This window comes from Petaurus breviceps, unplaced genomic scaffold (genome assembly GCF_028583685.1).
Source record: "Petaurus breviceps papuanus isolate PSGF00001 unplaced genomic scaffold, PetGlider_PUasm1.0 173, whole genome shotgun sequence".
Classification (NCBI taxonomy): Eukaryota; Metazoa; Chordata; class Mammalia; order Diprotodontia; family Petauridae; genus Petaurus; species Petaurus breviceps.
In genome coordinates, this window is record NW_027185759.1 from 27,649,043 (window position 1) to 27,660,690 (window position 11,648).

Sequence of the window (11,648 nt, forward strand, 5' to 3'; positions counted from 1 at the left end):
TAAAAAAATTAAGAACATATTTACATGAATGCTGCCATACTGAAGGTTCATAACCACCAAACTATATGGAACGAAAAACTGTCAAAATATAGAGAGCTAGTGGAGAAACCAAGATTATGTGAGAACCAAATAAATTACGTGGCATTCTGCAGTCTTTTCTACTTCTATAATTGTTTCAAAGAGACTTTTATTGAACTTAGCAAAGATGAACTTATTCTCTGACACCTTTATTTAATTCCCCTCCCCCAAAATCAGTCATTTTATCCACCTGTGGACTTTTCTACTGAACAATAAGCAGAATTTAATAGTGATATATGGTCATTTGATCCAAGACCACGTTGTAATGGGAATGCAAATTTTAAAGATCTTCCCTGCCCCTAGGCTAAAGTGCACCTGGAGCCTGGGGTTGGAGGCTTGTTTTTCAGTAGATACTTCTTGATTGGCCAGGGAGTCAATAAGGTTGTTACATTCTCTGAGCCAGGAGAAGGCTATATAAGCCCTGATGTGAGGCTGTGTTTTGGGGCTCACTTTGAGAAATGTTCTGTGATTTGATCAGATGAAACTCTGGAAAGCCGTTGTCCAGGGCCCCCCAGCTTTGAAACCCAGATGTCGTTTGGTATGGATGTAATGATTGGACAGTTTGGAAATCTGTCTACTTGATCTGTCTCTGTCTAGATAATTCTGTCTGTATATTCTGAAGTTCTGGGTTCTGACCTTTTTCTCCTGAACTAGGTAAATGATACATATTTGACTGATTAAAGTAAGCTTGTTAACCCATTTTGAGTTGCTTTCCTTTATCAAAGCAGATCCAAGAACCTGTGTTGGCAGCAAACCCTAGGGACGCTTGGGGTGCTTGTTGCTACACACGTCTATCTGAAGCACATCAAAAGTAAAATGAGAAGCGTGAAAGTAATAATGACAATGAAAATAATAATGATGATGATGGATAAATACCTTCTTCCCCAATTCTGAGAGGTCATTTTTGCATATTCATTTTAACTAATAGCACATATGATTTATGTAAAGTGAATTTCTCTCATACTTGGAATTTTCTTCTTCCTTACCTCTCCTTTTTAGTTTCCCTGGTTTCTTTCAATACTCATTGAAACCCACCTATGTTTCCCCCCTTCCCTCCAGTTCATAGTATGTCCTGGACTGGGATTTTCACTTAGTCTGGATATATCTTATATATACCAAGTTATTTATATGTTGTCATTAGAAGGTGAGCTCCTTGAGAACAGGAATTTTTTAACCTTTCTTTATATCCCCAAGACTATAACACAATGCCTGGTAGACAGTAAGTGCTCAATAAACACTAGTTGACTGACTGAGAATTCACACTTTAACCACAAAGGCCCCTTGAGAAATAGCTAATAGGCTAAGTCACTCCCCATTTCCTAATGGGCTAAAATGTGAAATCCTCTGCTTGGTGTTTAAATTCCTTTACAATCTAATCCCTATCTATCATTCTATATTAATTTCAAATTATTCCCCTCATGTACTCTGTGGCTTCATCATACTGGTCAGTTTCATGTTCTCTTCAAAGGAAATCCCATGTCTTGCCACCCTGAATTTGTACAAGCTGGGGCTCCCTATGCAAGAGAAGCCCACCATTCCCAATTATGTCATTTGGAATCCTTATTCCTGAGGAAGGGTCAGCTAAAGGGCCACACACTAGCAGATTTTCCTTATTCTTCTAGTCACTCACATCTCTCAAATTACTTCGAATCTATTTTGTATTTTCTTATCTGCAGAGATGTTCTTGTGCTATTTTCCCCAACAGAATGGAAGCCTCTTGAGTTCTCTTTATCCCCAGTGACTATTATATTTCCTGGCATAATATAAAAATAATAATAATAATAATAATAACACTTACTGCACTATTTCTGAGCACCTTACAATTATTATCTCATTTGATCATCATCATAATCCTTGGAGATAAATGCTATTATTATTCTCATTTTACCGATGAGGAAACTGAGGTAAATAGGGTTAAGTGACTTACTCAAAGACACAGCTAGTAAGTGCCTGAGGTCACATTTGAACTCACAGCAGGTTCTTAATAAGTACTGGGCAGATAGAATTGATGTACAGCCACATCAATTAACATTTAGCCTCCATTTTATTTTTGTTTTCAAATAACCCAGAGAGCCAACTCAATCGTTGCGAACACAACTTCGACACTGTTCTGATGGTTTAAGCCACAAAAATCCTTAGGATACACAATAGGAAGAGGAGCTAAAGCTTCTTCTAACCCTCTGTATCATATTATTGAAATTCAAAATGAGTCACACGGAATGTTTAGAAAAGAAGGCTTTCAAAAGGCAGGCTCCAACATGAATTCCATGCTTTCAGGGTTTTGGTTCAAACAAGTGTTCCTAACCATGGTGGCTCTTAATGTTGCTGCTGATAGAACTGTAACCATCACCACTATAATGTGGTCTCCTTGGATGTTCTAGAAGATCAGCTGTCTATTTCACCACTGCTAGTTAGAATAAACACCCATAATGGGTGCCATTATGGGCCCCCAAATCACATCAGCCCTGCTCTGTCTGGGACATCTTAGAAAATGTCCTCACTTTATAATTATATCCCTTCATAGTTTGGATTGACCCTCAATGCTAGGATAAACCAGCTTGTGCAATGTTTGATTTGTAGCTAAATTCAGTTTCAGTATTGGTGTGTTCGATTTAAATGTTTTTGCTTTATTCAATCTATTGGTCCATCAACAAAAATCCATTAAGCTCCTACCGTGTGTCAGAAGCTACACTAGACATTGCCTATATAGAGACAAAAATGAAATGGTCCCTACCATTCTTTGTGGGAAACAACAGATACACCCCATGTATACACACATATACAAAATAAATCCAAATTACTATACTTGTTTGGAGATGGGTGGGAAATGGGGCTGTGGAATGGGGACAGGGGGGTTACTAGCATCTATAACAATGTAAGGATCAATAAGTAAGAGAGTAGTTGTGTAAGGCCAAAGGGCACCAAGGAAATAGTTTTTTTTAATTGAGGGAAATGGAGAAGGGACCTGGAGAATGGATGAACCTGTCTAATTTATATGAAGAAATCAGGCATGTTGCATCAAGAAAAGCCATGATGTTATAGGCTCAGTCTCAAAGACACAAGCAGCTTTGCAGGTAGTTCAACTGCAAATTCCTACACACTGTAAAACCAAGCACAAGCAGCTTTCCAAAGGACTACTGCTGTGAATGGCTTTAAGGTTCTTATCACTTAGCATAGTGAACTCTCTATTTGTTCATCAAAATAAAGCAAAACATTGACAGAAACCAATGTACAGCATTCACAATGTTATAACATAACAACTTATCACTAAAGTGGCCAAATAGTTTTCACCAAATTGGTTACATAGTTTTAAGCAATAGATATCATTCAGTGAGTCCTTAACTCTATCATCTTTAAGGAGGAAGACTCCTTAAGGGACACAAACTACAAAGGTCAAAGTTTTCCACCCCTAGGTCACATTGTCAGTCTCTCAGTCAAAAAGTCTTCTTTCCTCTTGGCCAGAGATTAGTTTCCAATCATCTTTAACTCAATCATCCTTAAGAGGTACAAGGTACAGAGTACAAAGTTTTCCCACCCATAGGCCACAGTAATTCATGATCTTCTCAGTCAGCATTAAGTACCCAAGGAGAGGTCTTTTCATTTTGACTCGAGGCTGGTTCTCAGATTCCATGGTTCCTCTTCCATGGTCCCAGCTTTTGCCTGAATTTACACAACTGTCACCTGGATTCAAAGGTACACAACTCTCAGCTCCTTGTCCAGCTGCTTGTCCAGTTCCCATTCCATATTGAAGCTCACAGTGTCCAGTCCACTTCAAGTCCTTCACAGTTTCTGTTTCTGGGAAGACAAAGCTTAACAGCCAAAACAACATACATGCACATTGCTGGCACCATCATCGATTCACTTTCTGCCTGTGAAATCAACACAGACCCACAAACAAAGTGTGAAAACTCAACACAAATCATCAGTATGGTTTCAGGATCTCCTAAACCCTCCTCCAGCACTTCTGTAAACAGACTACAAGAAAATCCTCTTTCAGGGATCCCAGTAAGGTCCCAAGGCTTTTGTACAAAGTATTACAAACACAAATCAACACAGACAGAACAGAAAAACTGAGCTCCAGGATACCACAAGTTTTCTCCTTCTCAACTCTGCAACCACAAGCATTCCCTTCTCATTTCTGCTCTTTCCCAGCATGGGCTTCTCCTTATATATGGTCATTAGCTCCTCCCTGTTCTGCCCCTTCCTGTTGCATCAGCAAGTTCTTCCCACTGTAGGTTTCACAAGTTCTGTTTCTTAACAAAGACTTAATATAATCACGGGCAAGGCTCAAAAGAAACTTGAACTGAAACAAGGTGCTAAATAATTAAGTAGCTGAGACAAGGTGCTAAGTACTTCTTTGCTTTTCATTACAGACTCCAGGGATTCTGTTGTCTTCCAAATCATCACAATGCTTAAGACAGTATCATATACATAGCAATAAAGAATTGGCATGTGATTTCACTGCTATAAGGAACTCCAAGGTGAAAAACTTCCTCCTACTAATGCAAATTTGCACTTGGCAAACTAGAGAGAGAGAGAGAGAGAGAGAGAGAGAGAGAGAGAGAGAGAGAGAGAGAGAGAGAGAGAGAGAGAGTTGCCTTCACTAATGAGAAGTGAAATGAATTGCTCAGGGTCACTTAGACATTCTGTGTCAGAGGGAGGAATTGAACCAAAGTCTCCCTGGCTTCCAGGTCACTTCTCTAGCAATTATTTCATGCTGCTCTCACCATATGCAAAAAAATGTCAAGGAGTTGATTTAATTTGAGTTATATATCCTTCCATCAAAGGATAGTTAACATTCTGCCTAAACTTCATGATATAAAAGGATCACCCAGAACTTAAAACATTTGACTCATTCTAAGAAGAGATTTTAAAGAGATAAATGTAAAGTCTTAATCTGGGGTTCAAAAGTTCAACATCACAACAAGGTGTGGCTAAATTACAGGCTGTCTGGAAAAAGATCTGGAGGTCTTAGGGGACAACAAGCTTAATGAGTCAATTATGTATACACATATAAAAAATATGATTGAGCATGTAAGTCAAAAGGTTTTACTTGTTTTAAATATGAGAGGGATAATCAGATCATTTTGAAAACTGTTTAAATTCTATATAGCAAAAGTTTATATTTTTATAGATTATTGTGATATGAGGGAAAAAATTGAATGTGATCTTAGCTATATCAAATGAAGTCTGCTGGGGCGGCCAGGTAGCACAGTGAGTGAGAGCACCGTCCCCAGTGTCAGGATGACCTGGGGGATCGAATCCGGGCTCAGACACTTAGCACCTACCCAGAAACACCTGGCCATGTAGCCTTGAGCAAGTTACTTAACCCCAATTGCTTTTAAAAAAAAAATGAAGTCTACTGTCTTGCATTAAGGAGGTTATAAATGTCCCGTCCTTTACTAGGGTTGGGTCATAACTGCAGCATTGTGTTTGGTTCTAGGCACCACATTTTAAATAGGACATCAGTAAGCTAGAGAATCATCTAGAAATGGCTATGCAGTATGGTCACTGGTCTCACCACCACATCAGAGCAAGACCAGAGAAAGGAACAATGACTGGAACATAGCAAGGGCACCAAACAAACGCTCATTGACTGATTAACTGAAATGATGATTTTTAGCCTGGATACTTAAGGAATAAGTGATAACCATATTCATTTGAAGAACTGTCACTTGGAAGAAGTAGCAGGTGTATTCCTCTTCAGTTCAGAGAGTAAAATGAAGAGCAATGTGGCCCCAAGCACCTCCCTGTGTTGTAAAGAGACAAACTTAGACTCCCCCACAGAAGAAACAATGTCCCTAACAATTAAAGTTAGCCAGAAGTGGAATTGGCTGCTTTGCAGAAATAGTGAATTCCCCTTCACTGGAGATCCTCAAGAGAAGGTTGGGTGGCCATTTCTCTGGGAGATGTCCAAGGAGATTCTTGTTCAGGTGCAGGTTGGAAGAGATGTCTTTTGAGAGCCCTCCAACTCCCATATTCTTTGATTCTTGGGTTGTGTGAAACATCTCCTAGCACATTTCATGGAGGCCAGAATCATCATAATAAATTGGCAAATAGTAAATATAAGATAGAATTTCTTCATTTCTTTCCAGCAAAGGATCTACTATCCAAATGATTGATGTGTGTATAAGGACACATCAGCATCTACTTTGTCCATTACAAATGTCACCTAACCTGGAAATACGGGTAGTAGGGGAGAAAGGGAATGAGCAAGCATTTGTATGGTACCTGCTATGCAACAGTCACTGTGCTGGGTCTCCTTCCTTTGTGTCTTTTGACAAATACTATCTCATTTACTCTTCCCAACAGCCCTGCTATGTAGGTACTATTATTATCCCCATTTTACACCAGACAAAACCAAAGCAAATGAAGGTTAAGGGACTTGCCCAGGGTCACATAGCTAATAAGTATCTGAGGCTGATTTTGAACATTTTCCTGATGGAAGGACCAGCACCCTATCTACTACATCATCAGCTGCCTATAAAAGTGATCAGTCATTGAGCAGGCAAATATTATGAACATTTGTCAACAGGAATATGGGAAGGGGTGGATATATGTAGGCCATGGAATAGTAATAAAGTTTCAGTATCTCAGTGGTCACTAACCCAAATAAAGCCCAATCAAAACTTCCCTCTGCATCATCCCCAATGCATTGTATCAAGCCTCTATTTTAGGATGCTAGTGGTAGAGAACTCATTAGAAGGACTTTTCCATTTGTCCTTCATTTTTATAATAACCTCACCTTACAGCTTATTGAATCACCCTCCCAAAGACATCCCAATCTTTCAAAGTACACTTCCCAGGGAATACATGAGACATGTTGGCAACAGATTCTGAAATTACCTCTACTGCTATTTTTATTAAAATTCCCAAAGGTACCTCAGAAAGTTCCCACAGTAGAAATGGAAATGAAAGCTAACTCTGCAATTCTACAGACTAAGTATCCAATTCTTAGTCACTTAATATAAAATGCAAAGACATGTGATCAGCTTCCAGCAAAGAGGCTCCAATAATACCCACCTCATCCTAAGTCCCAATGTGCCCTCTGAAATGGCAGTATGGTGCTACACATTGGCACAAAAATCTGACTTGGAGTCAGAAGTCTTTGGTTCAAATCCTACTCACTAGCTGTTACCCAAGGGAGGTTTCTTAACCACCCTGAGCCTCAGTTGGGGCATTCCAACTTTCAGTTTCTCAAGAGGAGCATAACAGAAAAGATGACTGTGAAGATTATTGAGGCTTGTCCTCTAATATCTTCTAGGTCAGTTTCCCCTCTGTTAAAATAAGAAGAATGTCTGCAGTATTTACTCCACAGGATGAGTTAATCTATGTAAAGCAAAGTTTAAACCTTAAAGGGTTATACAGACAGCAGGTGGTATTACTTACTATTCATCCATCCCCAAAATATTCTAACCCTTGGTCTTTAATCCATCTGTCTCCTGTAGCAGAAATGTCCTCCTCTACCTTCATTCATTACATTTAGTCAATACATCAATAAACATTTACGAGGTACCTACTACATGCTAGATGCTATACCAAACATTGTGGGTACAAAGAAAGAAAGAAGTTAGTCGCTGCCCTTGAGCTCATGGTCTAATGGGGAGACAACAGACACTTATTAGAATGTTATTTGTTTTTCAAGGCCAAGCACAAATACCCATTCATCAGAGGTGGCTAGGTGGCACAGTGAATAGAGTACCAGCCCTGGAGTCAGGAGGACCTGAGTTCAAATCTGGCCTCAGACACTTAACACTAACTAGCCATGTGACCTTGGGCAAGTCACTTAACCCAAACTGCCCTGCCCTCCCCCCTCCAAAATAAAAAAAAGCAAAAAACAAAACACCAAATGCCATTCATCCCTTAAAGCCTTCTCTAAGTCCCTTACTCATCCATAACACATCATGCCTAATAATAATAGCTAAAATAATAAGGATAACAATGACATTTTCATAGGGGCAGATGAGCATTCCAGGTAGAGGGACAAGTCAATGTTCCCCTCTGAAATAGTTTCCTCATCAGTAAAATGAGGGAGCTAGATGAATTGATTTTTATTGTCTCTTCCTGCTTTCCAACCCTACAGTTTGTTGGACCAACCTCCTAAGTGATGAGGGAGAAATCTTCTTTTACGAAATATTTTTTTAATGTTCAGTTTATTTTCTAATTCTTTAAGTCCTTGAGATTACATGATTTGCCCTAGGATACTCTCAAGCCCTGATCTAGAAACCCCAGTTGTTAAATGTCTTCCAAACTAGCTGTAAGCTCCAATTCTCATGTCACCATATTTTTCTTTTTTATCTCAGTCAGCTCTAAATATAAACTTGTGTATGACCCTACAACAGGATGATTTCCCCATGATGGCTAATTGTTCTCATTTTTCCTCTTTGAAATGTTAAAAATCTTAGCTGTAGATGAAACAGAAATGGTTGGAGATTTGAATGCCTCCAGCACTTTCACCTTATCAAATGACTCAGGTCGATCTGCTTGGCAGACGTGACAACAGGAGGGAACATTGCGGGTGGGAAACAAGATATTAACAGGCTCAAATGAATGGTAATTAGTAGTACATTATCCCCACATCAGTGCTAGACTGGTTTCCCAATATGCATCCGAATTAACCAGGCATCCCTTTCCAATGCATGCTGATTACAGGCATATTTCTGTATTACTTTCAGTCTTTCCATAAGTAGTTTTACATCTATTCACTTAAGTTGATGTAGCCTTGAAATGCTTCTCTAAAGTAGGCTGCCTATCCAAATAACGCAAATCTATTTTGTGCATATTAATATTTATGTTAAGAAAATGCAAATGAAACAAAAAGGAATCAGGCTCATTAAGGGTTTGTTCAGGATTTGGGACATATGGTTTGCTTCCCCCAACTCTTATTTTTCCAGGTCATTTCCCCCCAAAATGCATCTGAGAATCTCAAGTTTTTTGTGGTCACTGTCTTCCTAGACATCTACAAGAAGGAAACTACTATAATTATAATGGGAGCATATACTAAGAGTGGAAAGGGTCTTCAAATGCCATCTAGTTCAACCCCTCCATTTTTGCAGATGAGGAAATGATAATATAAGGGACTGGAGCAAATGACTTGGCCAAATAAAAAGTGAGCAGCAGAGTCCAGAACTGAACCTTGGACCTGTAATTTTCAGTCTCTCAATAATTCCACCACAAATGTGCTGCCTCCAAATCATAATGCAGTTTTAAAAACTGTCTTAATCACATTAATTCATCTGATCCTCCCAAGAACTCTGTGAGGTAAGAAAGACAGGCATCAGTCTTACGTGAAAGAGGAGAAATTATTGTCCAAGGTCACACAGAAAATGAATGAGAAATAGGCAAGTTCCTTCATCCAAAAAATGATGAAAGATTCCTTCAATCCTGTGCCCTGTGGGTTGTGCAGACACATTCAATATCCATGCAGATTCTGGGCAGTTTATTTGTTTTCCTTGTTCTTCAGTGATTAGAAGAGCCACATTTGAGTGTGGTCTCCAAGGAAAATGAAAGCACTGGTCACAAGAAAAGAACCCGAGATACAGAGATGACTGAGCTTCCACTGGCGCTGGGATTGTTGACCATGGTGGTTTCTCAATGTCAACCAGGCATTGTTCATTGTTTTGGATTATCCATATGTATCAATTACCCCTGTCATTTCTTCAGCTTATTAAGAGGGATAACTGGAATTTTGCTGTAGAGATAAACTTTTGTTTTTATTCAAATCATTTTTCATTGTTAGGAAATACACATAGCCACATGTCCATATAAATTGACTAACTATCTTTCATGGTTTAGAAATACAGACAGATACACACACACAAATGGGCAAACCATCTTTCATAGTTAGGATGGGGCGGGGGAAGTATCTGGTAGGGTAAGAGGGGATAGTATCTGGACTTGCAATTTCTTTGGTAAAAACAAGGAGGAGGGAATTCTTTCTACCAGTACAGGTCAGCTAATAATCTTAGAAAGTTGCCTAGAACACAGAAAAACTAAATGATTAATGAGGATCCAGGTAGAATTTGAACCCAGGTCTTTGTGGCTTCAAAGTCAGTTTTTGTGTATGGTGTCATGTTGTTTCACCCCATTTGTATATTTGCCAATGTTTTCTGTACACATAAATTGATGTAACTTGTGAAAATTTTACATGATTTTCCATTTATCCACACTTACCATCTGGACTGCCACTACTTTCTAAGGTTCTCCAGATCTAACCATCTGCCCCTTAGCCCCTGGTATTATCATCTGACCTACTTTTGTAACCTGAGGTCTTCTGGTTCTTCCTTTCCCTCCTTAGAACTTCCAGAACTTTCCATATGCCTTGAAGCTGAATATTCTTTTATATGACATCTCCTCCAATCAGAATGGGAGCTCTCTGAGATTAGGAATTGTCTAAGTTTTTCTATTTGTATCCTATACTGCTTAACACATAGTATGCACTTAATAAATTTGTTTTTGTTCATTTTATCTCTGTTTCAATAAATTTATTTTACAGCATATAGAGCTAGGTTCCTATCTATGTGAATAATGGTTCCCCTGACGTGGTCACAAGTATTCAAATTCACACTATTTGAAGTCATAATTATATAAAATATGTAAATTGGTTCCAGTCCAATAGAAATATGGAGTGTGATTCAAGTAATGAAATTACTTAATGGGATTCATTGTGCATATTAATGGGAATCTACCTATTCTTTACCTGATCTGTTCATCTCTATGCATGAATACATATAATATATATGTGTATATAGTAATTCCCTAAGAAAAACAATATTAATTTGTGTGTGCATAAATAGACAAAAGAGCACAGACTAATCACACACATATCCATAATCAATGAACTCAAAAAAATAGGGGAGGTTATTTTCTGCTAGTATTCTAAGTTCATGAATTTAGAGAAAGGCAGAGTACGTCAAATATCCCTTGACAATACCTGGAAATTTTAAAAGTAATTATGAAAACAGTTGGAAGCCTATCTATAGGTGTCCACCGGGGCAATCTTATTTCAACCTAGGAAATACTGGCAGTGAGAGTTAGCTTCAGCAGTCAATTTTAACCCGGAAATATGACAAAACCCAACCAAAAGTGAAAAAAAAAAGTCTCTCATGTGCACATTCTGCCTTTAAAAGTAAAGCTATAGGAGTGAAAGCAAGCTTGGCACAGCAAAAGGAATGCTGGTTTAGAAGCCAGATGACCTGGATTAGATTCCCAGCTTAGCCTCAAGCAGCTGTGTGAACTTCAAATAACCCCACCTCACAGGGCCTCAGTTTGTCACCTTCAAATTAAAGAGGATGGATTAGATGGTGTCTTGGGACCCTTCCCCATTTCTCCCTACTTTTCATATTCCTTTTGTGGGTTGCCTTCCCCCTTTAGATCAGAAACTCCTTGAGAGAAAGAACTACCTAGTTTTTTGCTTCCAATTGAATCCCCAGAACTTAGCACAGTGTTTGATAAATACTTGTTCTTTCCTTTCCTTTCCTTTCCTTTCCTTTCCTTTCCTTTCCTTTCCTTTCCTTTCCTTTCCTTTCCTTTCCTTTCCTTTCCTTTCCTTTCCTTTCCTTTCCTTTCCT